Source organism: Podarcis erhardii (assembly GCF_964252035.2).
Source record: "Podarcis erhardii genome assembly, chromosome: 10".
In the NCBI taxonomy this organism is placed as follows: domain Eukaryota; kingdom Metazoa; phylum Chordata; class Lepidosauria; order Squamata; family Lacertidae; genus Podarcis; species Podarcis erhardii.
The window spans coordinates 15,022,171-15,047,396 of record NC_138500.1 but is presented as its reverse complement, the minus strand read 5'-3'; the positions used below and the strand labels follow the sequence as shown (position 1 = coordinate 15,047,396).

At 39.9% G+C, this 25,226-nt stretch overlaps 1 protein-coding gene and 1 long non-coding RNA gene across 23 annotated transcripts in view; one reads left to right on the top strand and one right to left on the bottom strand.

Annotated features, from left to right (window-relative positions):
* PLEKHA5 (pleckstrin homology domain containing A5) overlaps nt 1-25,226 on the top strand; it is a 170,876-nt gene that overhangs the window by 56,768 nt on the left and 88,882 nt on the right. Inside the window, exon 1 of one of the 22 annotated variants that reach the window (XM_081879675.1) lies at nt 12,335-12,486. The exons of the other annotated variants lie outside the window; for them this stretch is intronic. The gene's annotated coding sequence lies outside the window, so the exon portion shown is untranslated. Of the gene's footprint in view, nt 1-12,334; nt 12,487-25,226 lie in introns of those variants that run through there. 22 annotated transcript variants of the gene reach the window in all.
* Nucleotides 17,843-22,670, bottom strand: LOC309352082. Its single transcript, XR_014161095.1, has 2 exons — nt 22,577-22,670; nt 17,843-18,322 (listed from the first exon to the last, which is right to left on the bottom strand). It is a non-coding gene; the product is annotated as an uncharacterized lncRNA (long non-coding RNA).

The following is a 25,226-nucleotide window of genomic DNA, read 5'->3' as shown; positions in this document are numbered from 1 at the left end:
ATCAATTGCTACTAGCAATAGTGGCTATGCTCTTCCTCCACAGTTGGAGGTAGCAATGCTTGCTGGAAATCACAGGAGGGGAGAGTGCTCTTTTTGCTTGTGGAATTCCCACAGGCATTTGGTTGGCTACTGTGAAAACAGGATGGAAGACTAGTGTCAGGTGCTGGTGGAGGTTGCTTGTGAGTAACCAGGCAGGACTCCGACCTGTCTTTTACAGGTTTTATTGGTGCAAACTATTTACAGTGCATAACCACAAAGTTCACGTCCGTCTTAGTCACTTGCAGATTCCGGGAGAGGCCCCTTCCAGTTTTCCCCCCAACATAAGAACTTAGACACTCCAAATCTCCGCCTCCCCTCCTTATGTTTCACCCCTCTGCGCAAGCTGGGCGACGGAAATGGCAGGTGTGCATCTTCGAGCCCTCCCTTCGCTTGGCTGCCCCCTTCCATCTCTTCTCCACTGGAGGCAAGGCTTTCCCCACCGCTGGACGAGGAGCTGCTCCTCAGAAGCTTCAGAGGCTCTCTGTATCCCCCTGCCTCCCTCCCCTGTTCCAATGGCAGTCCCCTGACAACTAGATAGTTCTACTGTCTATTGCAACCATGCAGGTAAATAATAATAATAATCCTGGGATACTGATACCATCTGTTGTGTCAAATTCAACATTCTGCACTCCACAGTCCTGACTATGTTGCAACATTGAATTGTTTACTACTGGCAATGTTAAATCTGCATTTGAAATGATCTGTCGCCATAATATCTTTTAGTACTAATTTACAGTATTTCACAACATTTTGTTCCTTTCACAATCTCAAGTTATGTATGTTGCCTTCTAAAATTGTAAATGGGAGATATTTCAGCTCCTAACGTAGTTGAATTATGTCACTAAAATGTATTTAATGAGCATTGATGCCAGGAGCAGCAATGCCAACATGAACAATTACCATGCTTGGTCTTTTATTTTTCTGGCATGTTCCTCATCTTTATTCAGTGTATAAAACTGGCATTTTAATAGCTTGTTTTATTTTATTTTTTTAAAGAAGTTTAGTAACCTTTATTGGTCTTCATGGCAACCCACCTGTTCAGCCTTGTAGTTACTCCCATTTTTACCATTTTGGAGACTTGAGGACAAGAGCTTATTTATATGGTCAAAATAAGGATGATCACTGCCTTTATGAATACAGATATCCCTGATACTTAACCATATGTCTCTGCTATCCTATGTTGGGATAATTTAAATGCATACATTTCCTTTGTAGAACAATGAAGTCTACATCACAAGGAAAACAACCCTGCAGCTGTCATACAGAGTTGAACTGAGCGCAAAGCATTGCATGAGAAACAACCTTGACTTGTACAAGAACATTTAAAGTATCATATACTAGCCAACCCTCCAGTAAAAACTTCCTGCTTTGATTTAGATCTTCACTTACTACAGAGTATCAGCATTCTGTAAGAGATAGCAAGCAAATGTCTTTGTTGTTAATATCTTGTGGCTGTTAATTGATTAGTATGCCAATGGGTTCTAAGACAACTATATTGTCTGGAGATGATAACATATTAATAGCTTAACTTAGCAGAGATTTGTTTTGAGAATCTATTTCTTGGGCCCCAAAGAGGTGAGCTGCTGAATTCTAGTTTTAAATTACGGTGTGTTTGGAGTTTTAAACTTCTCCCTCTATCTGAAATTGTAGGTCAGAATACAATAATCAAGGGCAGACTCAGTCTCAGATTCTTTTGCAGACCCAGCAGGGAATCAGAGCCCCCCCCCCCCCCAAATCATTCTGCAGAATGAGTCGTTTTCTGAATCCAAACACTAGCAACCTGGGGCTATTCATCTAAAGAGTGATATGAAGGCAGATGTGTATTGTAGCATAATGGCTAAAAGCAAGAGAGAGCCAGTTGGAGAAATTTTCTGTTTGGTAATAAAGGACTTGGCACATATGGCTGGTTGAGGGTAGCAAAAGGGAGCAGTCCTGTTTGGTTTGAAAAAATGGCACCCTCAACAGATATTTCAGGTAATTGCAATCTTAATTTTCAAAACTAGATATCATTAGCAACTCTCATTTTAATATTGTTTAGTAGCATGTTTCCGGAAAAAAACTTAGTTGAGGAAGGTCCTAAGATTTCTGAAAGAAGTCATATATCTAGTCATATTGAAGTAATCAGTGTTGCTTAGTTTACAGGTTTGTGACTGGAAGGCTCTATCTGAGATCTAGACTGTTCTACACATGGTTTGAGAACACACTTTGCTGATTAACATGTTTGCCTGTCCCAGCTGGTTTTTCTGGGATGTGCCCCCAAACAGTGGGTGTAGTCTGCAGCTGCCATGGGTAGTGTCCCTGATTAGAACTCAATTTTGTATTCTTTTAGTGAAATCAGCACATCATTGAGGATAATCTACCTTAGGCTTCTTCTGAGAGAATGAGTATTGTAGCATTGCAGGTAATTTTCTAATGCTTTCTGATGCTTTACAAGCTCTTTAAGCATGAAATGTATAATTTCTGAACTTCTAAACTCCTTTCCTTATTCTGAAATATTATAAAACAATTTACTGGTGACACAGCTTATTTTTTAATTCAGTGCAGCTGTTGGATTTAAATATAGTAAAATGTATTTTATAATACTGTAAAATGTCAGAGCAGTATCATTTTAAAATCTTGAGTTTACCACCACCTGGTGACCATCATTGGTTTAGTATTCTCCACGGTTGTGTGACAAGCAATTTGAATAAGGGCAGCATTGCATAAAGTGTGCTTTCTCTTTCTTGAAGTGATGTTGTTTTAATTATTTATATAACTGATTAATTAACTTTGAGCATATCTCTAAAAGGTATGCTAATGTTGAGGTTGTAGTTAGAAAAATTAGCACTATGAAACTGCAGAAATCTTTTTGGCCAGCTGAGGGCACCACCTTCTTTACATTTCTATGATCTGTGTTTAGAAGGTTTCAAAAAACAGAATTGGCTTCCCTGATTGCATCTTGAGTAGAATCAGAACGATTGTTTTACTTCTCCACATACTAAACAAAACTGCCCCATGAGTTTGAAGTTTATACAGGAGGTTCCAATACAGGAAATCATTTTAAAGCCAGACTTTCCTTTAAACGTCTTCATACAGCTCTGCTTTGTAGATTGTATGCACAGATTGCATGTTTCAGGGATAGATCTGGAATTGCCTCTGCTGTCTTAAACTCGAATATTTGCTTGGTAGTGAATGGCAGGTACAGCTAATTTGGAACAACTGTTTCTTGGGGAATATAAATAAATGCTGTTTCATTTTTATAATTGTTTCTGGCTTGTGTAGCAAGTAATATTCTTGTTTGTATATGTGTGAGTGCAATGCATCCAGATTAAAAACTTGCTATTAAATGTTTTAATAGAAAGTACTATATGGCCATTTATAGCAGCGTTTCCCAACTGAGGGTCTTATATCCCTCTGGGGGCCCCCTGGATATTCCATGGGGGGCACAGGTGAAAATCACATAAATGGGAGTGTCACAGCACAAGGCTAGGGGGCCACAGAGGGAAGTGAGCAGTGAAGGGGGGAAATCATTTTTTAAAAATCCTGATTGGCTATCCGCTTGGCCAAGGTAAGGGGTCAGCCCACCAGGGCCTAGTGCTACTTTTTGCATCTTGGGTTTGCATTGGTACATCAGGGGAGAAGGAGGCTGAAAGTGCACTGATAATCTCCACTCCTCAGGGAGGCAAAGCAAAAGGAAACTCAACCCAGATTGGGCTCGCCACCACGAACTACCCTCCCTGCACCCTCCTGTCTCTAGTGACGTCCGCCTCCCCCAGATAATCACCCTCACCGCCACGTGTCCCTTTCCAAGTCCTGATGGGGGTCTCTCCAAAGTGCGCTTTGGTGCACGGCAGCTGGCATCTCTTCTGCCTCTCTCTCTCTCTCTCTCTCTCTCTCTCTCTCTCTCTCTCTCTCTCTCCCCCTCCCCATCTTTGGAAGTGTGGCACTCAAAACGGAAGTAACACCCCCCCCCCCCCCCGAACGGAGTTCGTTCGCATCCCCCAAAAAATCACAAGCCGGAACACTCATTCCCGGGTTTGAAGTGTTCGTAATCCAAAAAGTTCATTAACTAGGCTGTTCGTAACCTGAGGTACCACTGTATAAGAATCTTTGTATTTGACCAGCAGCTAGAAGTTCTAACAAAAAGTTGGTGTAGTCTAGTGGCTATGAGTGAGTATCAAATATACATAATTCTACTGTTAACTGACATCCCATCTCTCTTTTGAAACACTTTACAGTGGTACCTCGGTTTAAGAACAGCCCTGGTAACAAACTATTCAGTATAAGAACTCCGCAAAACCAGAAGTAGTGTCCCTGTTTGCGAACTTTACCTCGGTCTAAGAAAGGAATCCGAATGGTGGAAGGGCACCGGTGACTGGAGGCCTCATTAGGGAAAGCGTGCCTCAGTTTAAGAACGATTTCGGTTTAAGAACGGACTTCCAGAACGGATTAAGTTCGTAAACTGAGGTACCACTGTACTTGGAGCAGTCCTGGTTTGTTTCCAGTGGGAGAGGGAGATGGGTGAGGCTCCCGTTTTGACCAGTAGAGCCCATGATCCAGAACCCCCAGGTCAGGTAAGTGTGCTGGCAATGGGTAGGGCTGGCCGAGCCAGAACTGCTTGTTGCCATCGCTAGTGCTGGGCCCGGTGGCAGCCTGGGCCTGACTCTGTGAGGCACAGGGTGCAATCCACCCTGAGTGCCTAGTGGATCAGAGCCTTTGGATGTTGCCAAGAGGCGCAGGGCCTGTTGGCAGCAGTAGCCCGGTTTTGCAAGACACAGGGTGAAATCTACCCAGTGCCTAGCCGAGCAGGGTCATCTGGTGCTGCTGATTTGCATCTAGGAAATAACAGTGTCTGCTTAGTAGAAAGCCACACTGAATTCAGTGGGCATGATAGTGGCTGCAGATACTTCTCAGTTCAGGTATTTTGCAAGAGGTTTATAGTTTAGAAATATATAATTTTATTTTGCAAGGTGCTAAGTAACTTCTGTTATCGTTTGATGTAATTGAACCTGCATAAGTCTAAATAACTGGGTACAGGCTTAAGTCCATTCACTCCAGTTGTATCTTGAAAAGGTATGAATGCACTCCATTCATCCTCATGCCTCTTTTTGCAATCTCACTCTTCTCACCTCATGTAAAGGTGTACAAATTGCAGCCTTGCAGGGAGAAGTTTGCCATCTAAAATATTAGATGTTAAAACTGCATTTTTCTTAAGCATAGGTGTAGAAAAGCAAAACATAAAATACGTTGCAATACAGTATGTAACCTTGGGTTACATACGCTTCAGGTTACAGACTCCGCTAACCCAGAAATAGTGCTTCAGGTTAAGAACTTTGCTTCAGGATAAGAACAGAAATCAGGCTCCGGTGATGCAGCAGCAGCAGGAGGCCCCATTAGCTAAAGTGGTGCTTCAGGTTAAGAACAGTTTCAGGTTAAGAACGGACCTCCGGAACGAATTAAGTACCGTACTTAACCTGAGGTACCACTGTATTTCCTGACTAATGCACCATTACGTGCTTGATTCACTTTAAAACACAAGAGGGCAGCTATAGTAGATTATGTTAATCAAATCTAAAGTTGCAGTCGAATGCACAGTGGATTCCCATAGTGTGTGGTGGATTTAGAGCACCTTTTTCAAGAGACATCATTAACTCATTAAAGATTCCCTTTAAAAAAACACACCCATATATGTGCTCTAATTATTCTTGGATCTGGCACAAAGAAATGGCTATGTTTCTGTAACATTACTGTATATTACAACAGAGTTCTATAACATTACTGTATGTTGCAATAGAGCTGGCAAAATTTTATACATTCAAGAACATATTTTCATGCAAAACAAAACAAATTCCTTCCAGTAGCACCTTAAAGACCAACTAAGTCAGTTCTTGGCATGAGCTTTCGTGTGCATGCACACTTCTTCAGATACACTGAAGATATATCTGAAGAAGTGTGCATGCACACGAAAGCTCATACCAAGAACTGACTTAGTTGGTCTTTAAGGTGCTACTGGAAGGAATTTGTTTTGTTTTGACTATGGCAGACCAACACGGCTACCTATCTGTAATATTTTCATGCAGTTCCAAATGGTTAAAATCAAAGTGTTGTAGATTCCAATAAATGTTTTAGAAAGCTAATGTTCTCTGTTCAGTTGGCTACAGGACAGTTCAGAAATGGCTAAATACTTGTCAGTGTTTTGTAAAATGCTGCACAATTTGTGGGAGTAGGATATATGCTTGTTTAATGTTTTAATTTAATATTTTAAGTAATACTTTCATTGAAATAGCCCAGTTATTCAGGAATGCCCAGATAGGAACCCATGAGGACTATAAAGAAACTATATTAGTTTATATTAACTAGGCAATTGTCCACAGCCAAAAGCAAAATGAAAATTTACATGGTTGTGAACAGGAAGCTGCCAGAATGGGAGATAAGCAGTGTTTGAGCCATTTAAATTTGTTGGGCTGCATTAGGCAATCAAAATTAATGTGCTGTGTTCCCTCCCATCCCCAAGAATTATAAAGCCCTCTTGCATGAACAGAGCCAACCTGTTTGACTGTGTCTCTTTTGTTTGAAGTTTGGTATGGCATTAAGAGGAGGTCAGGATGTGTGCCTGATTACTGATGTCCTGCATTCATAAAGCAGATGCCTCCCCTTGGTGAGTAGATGGTGCCACTTGAGAAGATAGTTTATTCTCTCACTTAAATAACACATGAAAGAAGTACTTAATTTTGTGAAATACCTGACAATATTGCACTGTGATCAAAGAGTAGTTGCGGTGATTACTGCTCCTTGATAAAATATGAATAATTTCCCAGTCATAATTAGGTCATAATATATTTGCATGTTTTATGTAAGATTAGTTTACATAGAACTTTCTTGCCGACAACTTGTGCGAAAGTCAGGTAAATGCAGTATTTTGTGTGATATTACTAATAGGCTTTTTAAGATGCAGTAACGCAGCTGAGAGAATTGGACTATAATCTTTGTCTGATAATTGAAACCTGAAATTAGACATGGTTATTGGATTTCATCTTTAAAAAATTCCCAGATCCAGGTCAACTTTGCTGTTGCTGTTAAATAAGACAGGGAGAGAACTTTGGTTAAATAATAGTAGACGAGCAAGTAGTAAAACGAGATAACAGTTTACATTTGGTCCATTACTTGTAATGAATGGTAGTACTTTTTATTCTGTAGAAACCATATACACAGGTTTTGTTTCTTTTCTAATATGTGGCACTATGCTGTGCAAATGCTGCTGTTGACTGACAATATTCTAAAGCTAGGAGTGTGCCATTTGTAACTTACAACTTACACTTGTTTAACAAGTGTGATTTTAACTTCAACTTTGAAAGCCAGCTGGAGGAAGTCACACAAATTAAATGCATAGGAAATGAAGAGCTTAAAAGCGCTTTTTGTGCAGCATTTTCCTGGTACAGAATGAACTTTTAAGCTCTCAGACTTGCTTACTGGGCTCTGCGAGGCTTTCACAAGATCTTGTGGGAATTCAGATGAGCCTTTGAGATCTCGTGAGAGGCTCCCAGAGCTCATGTAAGAACATCCTAGAGCCTGGTAGGCTCCCTTGTTTCTGGTTTTTACTAACCATAGTTTCAGACCAGTATCGGGCACACTGTGGTATATGCCAGCCTCCAAATCATTGTTTTTAAAATTGGATTTTGGAAATCTAGGTTTGGAACTTGGTTTAGGGTCATCATCACAAAATATACCGTATTTTTCGCTCCATAAGGCACACCTAGTTTTTAGAGGGGGAAATCAAGAAAAAAAAATTATTCCCCCCCCCCTGCCCCAAAGAGCAGCCCAGAGCTTCTCGGGGCTGCCGGGGGAAGCCCAGGTCCCCCCCCCCAGCCCCAAAGAGCAAAGAAGCCAAGACAGCCATCGGGATCCATCACACTGGCTGTCTTGGCTTGTGCCATAGCCGTGCGCAGCTGGGAGAGGCTGCGCGCGGCTAAAGAAACCAAGACAGCAAGCAGGATCCATCCCGCTGGCTGTCGTGGCTTGTGCCAAGGCTAAAGAGGAAGCCAAGACAGCCAGCTGTCTTGGTTTCTTTAGCAGCGTGCAGCCTCTCCCAGCCGGAGAGGCTGTGCGCGGCTATGGCAATTCCCCCACCTCCCGCAAAAGCCCACAGGAGCTGCACACCCTTTAAGGAGCGCGCGGCTCCTGCAGGCTTTTCTACCAGGAGGGAGAAGGGACTGACTGGCTGTGTCAATTTGGATGAAGGAACCATGAGTTGAGATTATTGCATTGCAGGAAGTTGGACTAGATGACCCTCAGAGTCCCTTCCAGCTCTACATTTCTATGATTCAGTATTTTGACACCTGTCACTTGAACAACTGATAACCGCAAAACAGTTTTGTGGTTCTGCTCGCAAATTTAACCAAAGACTATGCCTACCTATACATTTTTTTCTTTTTTGCCTGTTTAAAAAATACTTCTGTATTTATGTAAGATGATTTAGTTTTATTTTGACACATTGATATTAAGGTTAGGATATCTTTGCTCTTCAAATGCTTCATACACTGATCAAAAGAAATGTGTGAGAGCTGTTGATAAAAGCATTATTGCATGCACTTACCTAGAAAACAGGACAGATCTTGTTAGATTAAAAAAAACACAAAAACCACCACCTCAAGCATCCAAAATATTTGCTCTTCTGCCTTCCAATTTTGTACTGAGCAAGTGTTACCCACACCTCATTAAAGCTCGTAATAAAGTTTTATTGTGGTACTTCTTGATTGAAAGATATTCCATTGGAGATTAATGCTAAAGTATTGAAAATTGAATTGTTGTAATCTTCATTGTTTTCTTTGTGGCAAATTTGCTAGACACCTAGAATGAAACTATTAAGAACAAATTGATTTTGGTAGTTCATTCTTCACAAAAAGACTTAGCAATCAAATTTGTGCTTATTTGTGCTACTAAATTAAGTCAATATTAGCGCCCCCAGGCATGATTTTCCTTTTCCAGATTGATAGCTAATTAGAATGTTTGTTCAAAATGACTTCTGCTTGCTTAGTTCTATGTTTTGTGTATGTTGATATAAGAAAAAATAAAATACAGGCCTCATTGGGATACGATCTTACATTTCTCTGTGTTACTACAGTATAAATATTTCTGCACCACTCTAGTTGTGCTTATCTGAGCTTGAATTGGTTTGTTCAAGATGCATTTTACTATAGTGCACACTGACTGATAGCTTGATGTTTTGAAGAAGATGGTGCAATAAAAATCCCATCTATCATTTTGTACAAGTTTATAAGGAAATGCCAGGGATGACTTTGGAAAATTGCCTCATTAGGTAGTAAGCATTTTGTTTATGCCTAGATTATTATTTAAATTACCTTAATGTTTATATCTTTTTCAAAACTGCTACTTTTAAAAAGTGTGACTTGTTCCTCTGCTTAAAACAATACAGGTGGAAACAAACATTCCTATTCAAGAGATTGTGATCATGAGTAAAGGAAATACTGGAAGAAGAGGGGAAACTACTATCAGAGATTTCTTTAACTCTTTTGGTCTAGACTCTAGAATAAGAAAGAAAGTCTTTAATGAGCACTGGACTGGTTCCCATGTAATACTAAACCATTGTTTAGCTTTATGTAGACAAGTCTCAGCAATCTCAAGTGAAATGTTGAACTGAGTTTCTGCCAAGTTTACATCATTGTGAATAATCTCACTTTAGTGTCACTTGTGAACCAGGAGTCCTGATTAAAACAAGCAGTGGTTAGTTGCTAAACAAGCTAATTTGTTTGAAGGTGGTTTGTTTTGCAAATAACCATGATTTGTTTGAAACTAGGATTCCTTGTTTGCATGTAATGCTACGCCTATATTCTTATGAAGAAGTTAAATACATTTTTATTAAAGATTGACAAGAGGGAATGGTTTGTTTTTTTCTATAGCTACTTTGAATCCAAGAACCAAGGGATTCTTGGAAGTCATTGAAGTCTGTACATGTTTGCCCACCCATCTGTCCACCCATATGTAATATAGAGAGAGACATTTATATGCATATCTCAACTGCTGTTGGTAGCTTACTCATTAACACAGGGTACCACATATTTCTAAGTGAAGTTACACAAATTTTGTCTGACCTTGATTGCCAGCCAAAACCTCATGGCTGCCAGGAGCACTCCATTCTTCCTCATCTCCCAGATTTGGTGCTCTGTATGACAGCAGCTCTAGACTCCACTCCTGTTCTAAGGTGGGAGCAGGAAACGGCAACTGATGAGGACTGTTCCTGCAGGTACCCTCTCCATCTTCAAAGCAGGAATGGGAGAGAAATGGTCCATTGAGAATAGAGCTTTGTATTGTAGGGTTCCATTTGGAGAGATATGCTTCTGCTGCTTCTTTTCTCACTCCCGCCCCTCATCAAAACAATCTCTCTTAGGAGAAGGATGGAAAGAAAATCAGGATCTAGCTGTGCTATGTTCTTTTTGGTGGATTGGAATAGATTTAGCTCCCTGTTTTCTTGCATTCCTCCATCACTCTGGCAGGGGGTGAAGGAGGGAGATGAAGTTTGTGCTCAGTCTCCATAGCAATGCTATGGATGCTGTCTGTGGGCTGGTGTTCTTTTGCCCTCCAAGATTCAATGGCAGCTGCTCCTCCTAGCAACTCACTGTGAGAGTTGGGAGGGGAGCATGCAAAGTATGCATGTAGTAGCCCAGAATATGGATGAAGACAGGTGAAACTTACGTAAGTGAACTGGAAGGTGTGCAACCTCACATCTCTTTATTTAACAAGGATGTTAAAATTATTATTTTGTGAAATATATTATTGCACCTAACCAGCAGGCGTATTTTTTTATTGGTATGTTCTTTTGCAAATATTTTCCCCCTTATTATAGTGAAGCAGCATCTTTATTATCTTTTGTCTTCTCTAATAAGATATTATATGGTACATATTTGAGAAAAGGGTTTACAAAAATCAAATTTCTGACTACTTAGATTAATCAAGTTTTATGTCATATTCTTTGCACTTTTATTCCTTGTATTTCCCATTATCACATCCTTAATTTGTAAATACCATAATGTTACCTTTGTTCTTCTCTTGCTAATTTGGCTCTTTTGAAGCTTCTCCTAGTTTCAACAACAAAAGTAGATCGATAATTGAAATGTTCAGTTTCAGATGATATACCAACTGTTAGCAATAGGTGATATTCAGTTGTGGCAGTTCATTCATTTCAGCAGTAATTCTGCTGGCAGGAGCCTTGGTTTTAGTGTAGTGCAACTGCCAAATCCAGAGGGTATATTGCGCTTGCAAAGATGTTGAACAATCTCTAGTGCAACTACTGCTGCTATTAGAGTATTAACAACCGTTACAAAATATTCTTATTAAGCTTGTGTGCTACCACTTACACAACACCATCTCTTAAACTTCTTGTGCTAAAGTTGCATTGAATCTCACTCACTGACTGGAGAAGCTTAGACAGCTAATAAAGTACAGTCAAAGTCCATTTCCCAGACCTAGTGGGAAGAGTTCAGAAAAGGTGAATGAGAACTGCCTATCTCATTTGATGAGGAATGAGTCTGTTTTATATTGGATGATTTTTTTTTTTTTTTTTGAAATGATAGTAAAACAGTGAAATCTGGTTTCACTGGATTTAAACAGAAACAACTTAAGTAGCCATGGCAGTACTTAAGTGCAGTGTTGAAACAACTTAAATAAAAATCTTAGTTGGTTTGCTGTTTTTCCATGGCCTGCCAGCTATCTGTAAGTCAATTAAGCTGTGATGAATAGTACAATTCCAAAGTGCAGTGTTAGAGTGTGGTCTTTTCTAATTATATTGCGAAACAGCATATTATTCTGGGGTACAGACCAGTGTACAGAACAAACTAAGGATGCTAGATAGTACCAGACTAAAGTGGATTAGATTTACGAATACTAACATGAACCTTTGGGTGCAAAATTTACAGTTGAAAGAATATTCTGCTAACATTTGAGGGTCAAATGGTGATCCAGTTAAGTGTTATTCTCATCTATCAAAGAATAGTATTGAAGTCTGGGTATATGTTACAGCCAAGTGTTGCAAAGAGCCTCTTGCACACGTGGTCCAATTAATTCTAGGGGGATAGAGAGGTCATGAGAGAGGAGAAAATCAATACTTCATGGTGGTTCTGATTTGCTTATTGCAGTTAGTGATTTTTTAAAGATTTGATTTACAGCCCTGTGTTGCTTTGAAAGTAGGCCATCACACACAGAGATGCCTAGCATCAGACTGTTTTTTTCAAAGTGGATACAGAGCATGCTCATATTGAATATTTACTCTGAGATTGCAGCCTCTCAGAGCTCCGTCAGTGAAACAGTCATCGAAGTGAGAAGGAAAAGAGCACAGCATGTCCTTTTGTCACTGTTATGTTTGCGAGTACATGATTTATTAGTAGAACTGAAGACTTAAGTTGGAGATAAGCCTGAATTTAGCAAGAGCACAATTTCAACAACAAGCTGTTCTAGGTGAGTTAATATGGGCTGTTTTCCTCTCCCTTGTGTCTAACACAGGAATATAGCTTTATTTTGCTTCCAAGTCTAGCCCCAGAAATACTCTTTATTTCTTTACGCAATTGAATAACAACAGATTATTATCGTCATCTAAACTGAGCTTCTATATTGGCAGTAGCAAGAATATCATTTAATTGTTGTGTGTAACCATTACCAGTGGAGTGAAGTAAAGTAGCATGCCCTTTACAAAAAAGATTTCAAGGAAGTGGGACCATTCTATAGCAGGAATGAAAAACTGACATGAGGCTTATTTTCCCTTCTATGGGCTGCACATGCTTAATTGTCCTAGTAATATCTTTCAGATGTGTAAATTTCTTCATGTTCTGTATTGGTTGTAGTTTAAATCTGTTTCTTTGCCTGTTGAGGCTCTTCGAAGGCATGATCAATGTTTTCAAAACAGTTACAGAGTGAATCGTATAGCATTCATTGTTTGTATAGTTCCTAGCAAAACAGTTCTGTTATACTTTAATATATTTGTTTAATCTTGATATTATGCACTATATGAAACAGAAGGCAATTTATTTTAGTAAACTTTAAGAAATTGTTTGTGTGCAGTGGGAGGTATGTGTGGATATACTTACATGAAGTAAAATTAATGGTAGGTAATGTTGCATCTATTTGTACTGAATGATTCGAGTAACCTTTTGAAATGAGTATAATTTATTTGACAAGCATTTTGTTAAACATGTCTAATTATTTTTCATAGCCATATTATTCCCTCAGCTGTTCAAGATTCTATATTCTGCATTGCATTTTGCAGAAGTGACTTGTCTGTTTAACTTAAACATAGAAATGCTAAAGGTGAACCATGTAGTTTGTGCCTACTGATCAAATAGATACTGTTGAAAATAAAATTATTTTTAAACAATCAGATTATAAACTGATTTAAGAATGGTTACCTTGTAATTTTAAGGGCAGGTACCTGTTGCCTGATGCAAAATGATCCGTGAACATACACAAGTATACATAAAAAGATTGCATGCATGTAAGCATTTTGGCTCACTAGTTGAACGTTGTATCTTATTTGGGGATGATAGCTAGGCACTTTGTAGAGGTTTTAAAAAGGAGAGGAAGGATTAGGTACAAAACAGATTGCTTTCAGGCAAAGGCGGGGTTTCCACCTTTCAATTCATTTTAAATTCTTGTCGTGCAAGCAGTAAATGATGTAAGTGGGTACTATAAATGTATCTGTAGGTACCATGTACATACCAAGTTATAAAGATGGTGCTATTGTTTATTATTGTGATGGTCACATGTTTTTATGAAGGCTCACAGTGTTTAAAGTAATTTCAATAACAGAAGATTTGCCAAGACAGTAGTCACTAAGACTAAGCCCACATCTCTCTCTATTTCTTTGAGTAATTCCTCTATAAACAGTTATGTGTTCAGCTTACTCAGAAAATGTGAAAATCTAGAGGATTGTTTCCACACCTGTGATGCCATTTTTAGACTTGGTTTCATGTTGGAAAGCTCACATGTTACGAATTACATCAGCATAATAACTAATATTTGGAAATTTAACACATTTTATAGCCCAGTGTTCAGAATGCTTTCATGTAAAAATACACGAGGTAAGCTTGAGTACCTTTTAAGAGGCTAATGCTCACTCTAGAAAGCTCATCATGTATGCTTTTGCAAGCAATTTGATTTTTTTTATTGTATCATACACAGCATCCTCTCCAGTGCGAATACCTATATGAAACACACACGCTGCTGCTTGCTGATTAATGTAGAGCTCTCTCTGCAGGGGTTGAAGGATGTTATGAATAGATATATTCTGTGAAGAGAGGCTTGCTGATTTTTGTTCAGTAGGGTTTTCAGCAAAACTAGCAAGGCTAGCAAGAATACACAAATCTGGAACAATATGTCTTTATAGGGTGTTTGAAATCTTTGCTACACAAGGCTAGGGTTTCATACTGCCTATGGATCTGGGGACATGCCTAACAGGGACAGTTTTTCATTTTGAGCAATAAGAAATAAACACACAAAGTTTCACTGTGGAAAACACATGTTTTACATGCAGAAGGTCCCAGGTTCATCCCTTGGTAGCTAAAAAGATTTCAGAGAATATGGTTCCTGGGAGAGACCTGGCAGACCTTGGAGCAAATTAGACAGTACTGTCTTTTGAACAGCAGCCCTCCTTGCCATATGACAAGCTACTTTCAAAACCAAGGGGGATTTCCAAAGATAGGTTGTGAAACATCACAGGGGTCTAATAAGAAATAAGAATCAATCCTGGCAGACCTGAAGTAGGCATTTTTCTACAATGCTGGCATCTTGGAGGAATTGTGGTTGGAAGGGGAAGGCCTAATATAAGGTAATACTGCAGTGTAATATTGGCTCTTCTCTTCGCTCCCAATCAAATACTCTTTGAATTTGTATTATGTTTACCAAGTCCCCCCCCCAAAGAATTGCTTGTGTCTGTGTTCTTACAGCATTCAAGATAATCTGTAATGCCATAACATAGGCTTTAGTTATTATGAATGATGTCCAGCGTAGCATCAGCAGATGAGACAGGACTTCCCCTTCTCCCCTGCAGCTCCTGAACCCTTCCAATCTACTCCAGAGTATTCAGAGGAGATTTGAGGTTATTGCAGGGTGGAGGATAGGGAAGAAAAATGGTATGTGAACATAGAAAATGATACTTTTGCCTTCTGTTTTGGTATGCCTTGTGGTGCCATTCAGTATGGAGACTAGATTCTGTCTGAAATCAATCAGTGTTTTAGTTTGGTTTATTTATTATTTTGTAAAAATTATATACTGCTTGATTGGGTTTTTTTTAAAAAAAAAAACAAGCCTGAATGCAGTTTCCAAAAAGATTTCTTAAGAATAAAAAGAATAATTCCAAAAGCATAACTGCTTACTGGTATAAAAGTATTTTACTCCTTACCTTAATATGCTGCTTACTGTTGTAGTGTACAGAAAGGGGAGAAATTAGGTACCAGAGTAGATTTGTGGAAGATGCTAAAACAGGTCTCTAATATGCCAAAGGGTCGTATTTTCTTTGGGGCCTTTAAAATGTGTATACAGTATAGCTGATACAGTACTGAGAAGCTCAGTATAAACTCATTGCTACTAAGGAAAAGCTGGATACATTGAGAAGAAAAAGACCACCAGGAGTGTGTATTTTTAAAGCACATAGAAATTTCCATCACTCATGAAATACATGGGTTCATCCCTCATGAAACACATGGGTTTGATAGATATGCACATGGTAGTATGCCACCCTGTAAATGGATTGATTAGACTAAACTTATGATGCTTAAGCATAACACATGAATTCTTGTTGAAATAATCCTGTATGTTGATTCTAGGAATCACATTATCTGGATATCAATAGTTGGAGTATGTTAAGTATATTAATATAAATCACAATGAAAATGTCTTTTGCTTCCACTGGAATTGTGCTGTGTTCCTTGGGCAAGGTATTTTCTCTGTTCACTGTTGTACTGAGGACACTATCAGTAGAAAACATAATGATGGAGTGCAATTAAACTGACTGTGTCTAGATTAGCAAGATAAGAGATGTCATTCTGAATCAACCCATTTATTCATCAAATCGGATATCTTGCTTTTGGCAGTGGCAAATACTTAAATGCTTCAAAGGAAGTAAGAAAACCCCTTCTTAATGCACCTGGCCAATTGTACAATTATCTGCTTTCTGCCCGAATGCTCAGTTTATAAAAATAGCTGTTTTACAACTCCCATGTTGCAGAGTAGGTTTCCTGGATTGGTATTGATTTTAATTGGTCTTATCTCCGTAAGGCTCAGGTTGGGAAGAAACACAGAAAAAGAACTCTGATTCCAGGATTTTTATCGTAATAGCAAATATTGTACAGTGGTACCTCGGGTTACAGATGCTTCAGGTTACAGACTCTTCAGGTTACAGACTCTGCTAACCCAGAAATAGTACCTCAGGTTAAGAACTTTGCCCTTATTGGAGCCTTGCACACATGCACAAAAGAGCAAAGAGCCCTGTGTCCCACTTTAAAAACTGAAAAAGGAGAGCTTCATGCAAGCTTCTGATTTTCTTTCATTTGTGAAAGCAGGGGATACTCTGGTACCACTTTGTTTACCTCCATCACAGAGAGAAGCTATTCAGAATATTAAGCAAAGAGATTAAAGCACACTTGACAGTTTATTTGGCAGAACCAAACAAATTATACATCCCTTTGATAAGGCAGCTGGGAAGACTGCTAGTGGTGATGGAGAGGGAGCTGGAGTCTCTAATGGTATTCTAATTCTTGAACATGACTGTTTTTAAGAAGTAATATTCGTATTTCTCTTCAAATGTCAGCATGTGTTGTTACGATTAGGAAAAAAAATTATCTTCAGCATTGAGAACAAATGCCTGTGTTCTTCCCAACTGAACCGAAACATTTATTGAAATCGGCAGATTGCAAATAGAGGCTAGTCCACTTAGAAGATAAGCTTCTTCTGCTACCAGCTATTACTTTGTCCTTTTAGTGGGTATCTGTGCTGTAAATCTAAATAAGCTTATTTTGCGGCTCCACTGAATTAAATCAGAAGGTCCACCTTAGATCAAGTTGGAATGTTCTCATAGCAGATGCTCGGTGGACTTTCTTTTACAGTTCTAGAACATGCTTTGTTGGCACTTAGATTGGAATATTCAGCTTTGAAGTTGCAGTCTGGCTGCTACAGCTTTTGTAACCATTTTCACGATCAACAATTAGTCAAAAGGGATGAGGATGAGGGATAGACACAATTACAAAAATACAAAAGCAGTAATAGCTCCAAATAATATGTTTGTCTACAGCATGGGTCGGCAAACTAAGGTCTGTGAGATGGATCAGGCCCAATTGCCTTCTAAATCTGGCCCGCGGACAGTCCAAGAATCGCCATGTGGATCGCCAGCACGCGTGCTCTTTCCCTCCTCCTCCCTCACACGGCGGTGGCAGCGCCACCTCCCTCCCTCCCTCCCTCCTCCTGGCTTCTCCCCATCCTGCCTAGAGGAGGAAGGGGGTTGGGCTTTGTTGGTACCAGCCCCTCTCCAGAGCCCTTTCCCATGCCGCTCATTGTCCCCCTGCTGCCGCCAGCCCCTGCCACTCGCAAGACACATGAGCTGCAGTTGGCTGAGTGCCCCTCTCAAATGGCCGCCATTTAAAGCAGCCCTTCTCCAGAGCCCTTTTGCACGCTGCTCATCATCCCTCGTTCACCCCCCCCCCGCCCCAAATATAGTCCGGCCCCCCACAAGGTCTGAGGGACAGTGGACCAGCCCCCTGCTGAAAAAGTTTGAGGACCCCTGGTCTACAGTATAAAGCTCTGTTGCACGAAAGAGAAATACAAATCATAAATGTATCCATCTTTATTGGTATCACGTAAAATGTTACAGTATCTTATCGCAGACCAATTAACTATGGATTGCAATGAATTAAACTCATGGAATCCCTGGGTGAAAGAGGTCCTCAGCAGAATAAAATACAGCTGCTGTGAAAGCACAGAAACAAGTGCTAGGAGTGTGAGATCAATACTTAGAAGCAACCCATTAAATATTTTTACACAAATTATGTTTTATTCTACTGAGGGCCTCCAGGTGTTTACAGAATTCAGCACAGTACATACCATATTATTCCTGAAATTCCCTTTTGTGATTGTCCTGTGTGTCTTTATTCCAGTCCCCAGTTTAGTGGCTGAAACCCCATTTCATACATTCATCCTGGTATGGCCTTGTAATGGTGTGGCAGTGAACCGAAGCCCTCTGTCTTAAGTATATGCAAGTACATTCTTCTCCCCTCAGTAAAAAGCGAGGAAGCAAAAAGAGTGGCGAAATCTATAAGTAAAAATAAAGAATCAGGTCAAAGCTGACTGTTATCCCACTCCATTAGGAGAGCTTTTTGCACGGTTTGGCTGAGAATGTCAAAAAAAAATGCTCTTCATCAATCCTTCACTCACTCTTCCAAGTTGCCAGTTGACAAGGACTTTTCCCTTCAGAGCTGGTACTGACGTTTGTGTTACTTGGCACCTGCTCCTTTGCTGTTTTTGTCTGTTACTTAATATTGTGCCTCTGTGATGGATTGGAACTAGAGTAAGGAGAAAGCGCGGGAGAGAAAGGACAGGACGTTTCCCCTATGCTTTTATGTTGAAAGGAAAATTCGATTCAAGGTTTAGCAGAGAGCTTTGGGAGTAGGTTGCTTCTATGGCAAACCTATGTTGAATTTTCAAAATGCTTTGAGGAGCATCACATTCCATATTTTACCTGTAGCTTTAAATAGCCCTAGGACATGTTATCATCCTTTAAAAATGATCTTTGGATTTTCCAGAATGCATTTCACCTTACTTCAGTAACAATTCCTAATGGAGTCCTATTCTTGGGTATTAAAGAGCTGATGATAGCTTCAAAGTTAGCTAAGTCCTACTTGGCAGTACACAGTACTTGTTTAGGAAAGTACAGTTTTTATTATGAATACAGTGGTACCTCAGGTTACAAACACCTCGGGTTACAGACTTTGCTCACCCAGAAATAGTATCTTGGGTTAAGAACTTTACCACAGGATGACAACAGAAAATGCGCGGCGGCGGCTTCAGGAGGCCCCATTAGCTAAAGTGGTACCTCAGGTTAAGAACGGTTTCAGGTTAAGAATGGACCTCTGAAACGAATTAAGTTCTTAACCAGAGGTACTGTAGCACCCTGCTTGTGGTTAACGCTTAGCTGGAATGAAATATTCAACGCAGCAATAGAGAAATTAAAATAGTAATTTATTTGTCAGACAAATAAATAAGAGGCTCAGTGGTACGTGGTTACCAAGCTCTGGCCTGGCCTCCTGCCATTCTGGCCAGCACTTATATTCCCTTAATCCAGCCCCCTTTGCTCCTCCTGTGGCTGCCTCTGTCCAATCAGCCTGGTTGAAATTCCTATTGGCTGTTTGCTAGAACCAATCACAAAAGATACACCCACAAAAGATACACCCACTTCCTTGCCCTTATAAGGGAGACAAAGAGCTATATATATGACATATAAGTAATAATATATCTTACATGGAATCTTAATTACCAGCTCACCTCTTGCCCTTCTTGCCCTATTGCCTTATAAAACAAATGTTTAATCTTACATTTTTATGTTCAACAGATGTCAAGGATCTTGAGTTTCACATCAACATTGAAAGATTTCCTTCATTTAATGTTTCTAAACAAAATGCCTGACAACTATATATCAAGACTGCTTGGATGGCGTCTTCTGTCTGGCAGGGGGGGGCTGGTGGCTGACTTAATTTCAGGATAAATACAACTCTTACAACCATATGAAATAAGAATCTAGCATTCCTTAAATCCTTTGCATAATTACATTTAAGCCAATATATTTAAGCTAATATATTTCATACATTTATCATAGGTAGCCTCTTAAAAGAATAAAGCTTTTCAAAGTAAAAAGGAAGGAACTCAATAAAACACAGCTTTTAAAAGAAGCCTCTTCAGTTTGCACCTCCCCCTTTCCCCCTCCTCTCCAGCCTCAAAATAAAATAGGAAGAAGCTGCTTCTTCTGCCAAGCCAGTTGCCTTTCCAACATTTAACACATTTTAACCTTTTTTTAACTCTCTCAGTTTAAGAAACAGCTTTAGAAGAGACTTCCCCAAAAATGCTCTCTTTCTTTCTAGCTAAATGTTTTTCCTTCCATTTGCTCCTGGCCTTTCAACCTTAGAAAGAAGATCTGGCTCATTTTACTGGGAGGCACATTAGTATTATCTTTCCCCATTCCTAATGGTGTTTTCTCAGCCTTGGGGCAGCATATGTAATTCTCCCTTTTTATGACTTTGAGAATTGTTTTTCTACTATAAATCAATGGGGCCCTTCTTGTCTTAGGAGGAAAAACATCTTGCCAAGGTTCTTTTAGGCAGCTGGTCTTTTGCCTGGCATGAAACATTTGAAAATCCTTTTTTTAAGCTCATTTTTAAATACAAGCCTTGATTGAAATATATAGAAGCTTTGATAAACATGCAGGCTTATGATTAGATGCCTCAGTACCACTGTAATAGGTTAGATTCTGCTGCAGCCTATTTGTTCCTGGCTGCTACTGTTAAGTTTGTAACCACAGATATCACTGTAACTTGGGGGGGGGGTGCACACGAATGTATCTGCTGGGTCCAAGCATGAGGCATGTGATAGGCCATCTCGCAGAAAAGTTAATTTTATGATTGTATGTGAATTCTGTCTTGTGTTTCTAATTGATGGGAGTTGTATTGCAACCAAGTAGATGAATCTGTTTTTTTCATCAAGCTGCTTATTCTGTTCCACCAAATCCACATCTAATGCAATGAAATTATCTTGAAGCTTATTTCTGCTGTCTACAACTTGAGCAATATTTTTACCTTAACACTAACTTTTACCCCAGGACATTATAAGCACACCAGCTGCCATCTTCTTAATACTTCCACCTAGTGTTTCCACCACCACGCTCAATTATTATGACTATAAGGGATTCTGCAGTGAATAAAACTGCTAGCCCATTTGCAAAGCTACATTGCAGGGGGTTGGACTAGATGACCCTCAGGGTGGGTTCCTTCCAGCTCAACAATTCTATGATTCTAAGAATGTTACAAATCTATTTGGTGTTTCTACATTGGTGTACAAGAACTATATTCACATTTTACTCCTCTTGCAGTGTGTTTTGAAGTAATCATATAATATGCCTAAATTTACTTCTCAAAATTTTCTGACAATGGTGCAAAATTCTTGGGACAGTTTTCTTTTTTTGTCAAAATTGTTCTAGCCAAATTTAACTCAAGGGACTTCATTTTCCTTCAGAAGAAAAATCCATCCACATGTGATTAGTTCCACTGACAGTGGGCTGATTGTTGGAGGAAAGCATGTATGATCAAACTTTGCTTTTTCAAGATTCTCAGAATAGTTTTTTTGTTCTGTAATCACTTCTAAGGACTGTAACTGTCAAATAACCAAATACATTAATTGGATTGCATTGTTTCCTGAAACCTGGCAAGAGATGCAATATTTTCACCACAAGAGGGAGCAGAAGATGCTAATAGTTCTGAAAAAGGGTCTCCCTCTCTCCCCCTCACATCCACGCCTTTAGGGTGTGTGGAACTAAAAGTAGTGAATGTTTTGCTGTTGCTGGCATAGCTGTTGTTGGCATTATTGTTTAAAAACCTAATCTCCTATGCTGGCCTCTTGGACTCAGGTGCAATTAGCTCTGCTCATTGGCTCGAGGCAGGAACTTAGGTGCTCCTGGAAGTGACTTCAGTTTCAGCTTCCTGCCTCTAGCTCCAAGCAGCGCTGGAGATACTCTCTGCATTCCTTGCTTAAGACTTCTGGTTACTTGTAACAACCTTCTTTCTTCCTCTATACAGTACAGTGGTACCTCAGGTTACATACGCTTCAGGTTACAGACTCCGCTAACTCAGAAATAGTGCTTCAGGTTAAGAACTTTGCTTCAGGATGAGAACAGAAATTGTGCTCCGGTGGCGCAGCGGCAGCAGGAGGCCCCATTAGCTAAAGTGGTGCTTCAGGTTAAGAACAGTTTCAGGTTAAGTACAGACCTCCGGAACGAATTAAGTACTTAACCTGAGGTACCACTGTACTGACTTTCAGGGCCTCTCATGTGATTTCATGTAATCTTAAAGTGACTCTCACTTCCCTTCCCTTTCTCCTGGAAGCCCCGCTGCAGAGGGCTCTTGCAGGAGTTCAGCCACCTTTTAATTTTGCCACTGGCCTCACTGTTCTTTCCTAACCTCTTTAAAAAAAAGGGGGGCCTTAATCTTCCTTAGTGGGTTCATTTTTTAAAAAAAGCAAACACTTGTGGGAAACTGGTGTGAAAAATGTGTGAGAGGTGCCCTGTGTTAAGATACCAAATTTCAGACAACTAAGTCCTAGGAGTTTTGTGTCAAGCCCCTTTAAATTGATTTGAGGGAGGGGCAGACTTAAAGGGATGCTCTATTCTCCTGTAGTTTGTGGGCACAGATTCTGTGACATTAGGTAGGTGCCCCTAACTGGTACTGCATATAGAACAACAAGCAAAGTGTTTTGATTTGAGGAGCATGCACTAGAAATGTTCATCTGGTGGAGCTATACTTACCTCATCCCCAAATCCTTTTGAGTTGCCTAGCTAAGCTGCTTCAGTGATGGAGGGAGCTTGAGATTGGGAGAAGGACTTCTTGCCTTCCTTTGCATGCCTCTTCCCTTCCTTCTCTGACTCCACCTCTTCCTAAAGGAGGAGGGACTGGTGCTGCCTGCACAGGTACATGATGAGGCTGCCCCCCACCTCTGGGCTCATCTGCTTCCTGCAACGTTGGCAGATGGCATAGCTGGGCTGTTCTGCCAACTGAAAGTGATCCCAGCCTATCCTCTGCTGGTTGCTCTCACTAATAATACCGCCAGCCTTAGAAGGAGGGGGAACCTACAGCTGCTGCATTTAATTATTACTGCTGCCTGCAGCAATGATGGTGTGTTTGGATTTGTTGAGGGGAGAACTCAAACAGCAAGTGCTGCTGCCAAGACACTTCCATTGCCTGAATTCTGCCCCAACTCCACGTACGTGGATCATAATTAGACACACCACGTGTTATTTGCAATAGGGATGTACCTGTGTAGTAGTGTTGTTGATAAATGACAAAAATGTGTGTTGTGTTGCGATTTGCTGTTTACAACAGTTGAGTGCTTGTGCACACAATAATTGTTCTGTAGCCAGTAACTGTCTGTGGCTGTTTCTTGCAAATGGTTCCCTGCCCTACTAACAAGTATTAGCAGAATCATCTCCATAGTGCTGAGTAAATTATCATCTGTCTGTTATTGCAAAAGTGTAAAGGTGTGCCAGTTTAACATACATTGAAGCTCCAATTATCACTGACTGTAATTTCTGCATCTCATTGCATTCAACTCTCACCTTAATTCCCCTCCCCCCTTTTATACCTGCCAAGTTTTCACCTCATGCATCTAATGAATATGGCTTGCATTTGAGTCCTCAAAAGCTTATGCCATAATAATTTTGTTATTATTTAAAGTGTCACAAGACAGTACTTGTGTGAGAGCAGCAAGACACACTATGGCTTGGCTATATATTGAATAAAAATAATTTTGGACAGACTAAGAGTTTTGTGTATAATACAATGCAGCTACCTAAGAACATATAATTATAAATGAGCCCCTTACATATGTACCTTAAGTATGTATGCAAACTCAATGAGAGATGTGAGCTTGCTTTTGCTGGGTAATCTCATGTATATTAGGTCTGATTTGAGACAAACTCTCATCTCCTCATCAACACAAAGAAGCCTTTCTCTTTTCTGATCATATTTTTCAGAGTTGAAAATCCCTGTTCACAACAAAATAGTTGTGGAGAACTGTAGAAGAATAGCCAGTGCTCTTGAAGAGAGGTGTGGATGCTGCTTCTGGCTGTAGAAATATTTTGATACTGTATTGAAATGTTTATTTGATTGTCCTTGAATCTTCCCACCACACTTGCCATCCTCTCCTGACACAACTGTATGGCACGCCACACCCTTTGAGAACCACTGTGTTAATAAATCAAGTTGTGCTTTAATAAAGTTTGAGAAATGCTGCCCTGGCCTGATTCTGTGCTTTCTATCTTTTTGTTTTGTGGTGATGGATTTAAAGGGCCAGTGCTGACATAATGTTCCTTGTCCCAAGCTAGTTTCAAATTCTGCTTAAGATCAAACACTGGTAGGCATTAGACATGGCCAGTTGGCAGCAGCATTGCTTCTGGGTACCAGTTGCTGGAAACTGCAGGAAGGCAAGTGGTTTTGTGCTTGGATCCTGCTTATGGGTTTCCCACAGGCATCTGGTTGGCCATGGTGGGAACAGGATGCTGGACTAGATGGGCCATTGGCCTCATCCATTGGGGCTCTTCTTATGCCAAGGCTTGTGCCAATGTTCTCCTTAGCTGGGAACATTTGCACCAGACACAGGAGAGAGTACATAATATTTCAACTTGCCCATGATTCCCTTAACTGGTAAAGAAGCTGATTGTGTTCTGCTCCAGTCCTGATTGAGGCTTTCATTATGTGAGGGTGTGGAAGTGTTTTTGTTTTCATGTTTATAGACAGCACAGTCTCATTTGTGCTTCTTGTCGCTTGCCATTTCTTTTGTTACAAAAGCTTTTCTTCCCCAGTGTGTTTCTGCTGTTCCTTGAAAGTAACAAAATAGGCTTACAAAGGCTAGAACATGTTGATAAGAATGCATATTTCTTTCCTTGCACAATGGAATTTCTGTCTTCAAAACAGTAAAGCAGGGTGAACTGCCAGCAGTCGTGGAAATGAAGTTTTTTCTTTTCTTTTGCAATAACAAACACTTGGGACAAATGTTGTTTAGTCAAAGTTGCTTGACAAATATACTATTCTGTCATCATAGGGGTGAGATGGTTTTTCATTCTTTATCCCTTTTAAATCTTGGTCACCTGTAAAAGTTGTGATTATGCGTGCCTGTTCTTCAGAAGCAAATTTTAAGAACAGACTATAAAAACAGATCTGTTGGAAGTATATTGGATCTAATTCATTAAAAACTGAGCCGATCAGAAGTGCTGATGTGAGAGCAAATATAGTATTGGGAAATTTACTAACTTGCTAAATTTAAGTTTTAAGTGCTTAGTTTTTTGAGGAGGAAATAAGCATTAAGAGATCAGGAATCAGTTTCTCATTTTCTCCAAGCAAGCAAGGAATAGCATGTTTGTAAGGAGCAAAGCATAAGACCTGGATCACTCCGGGGATGCT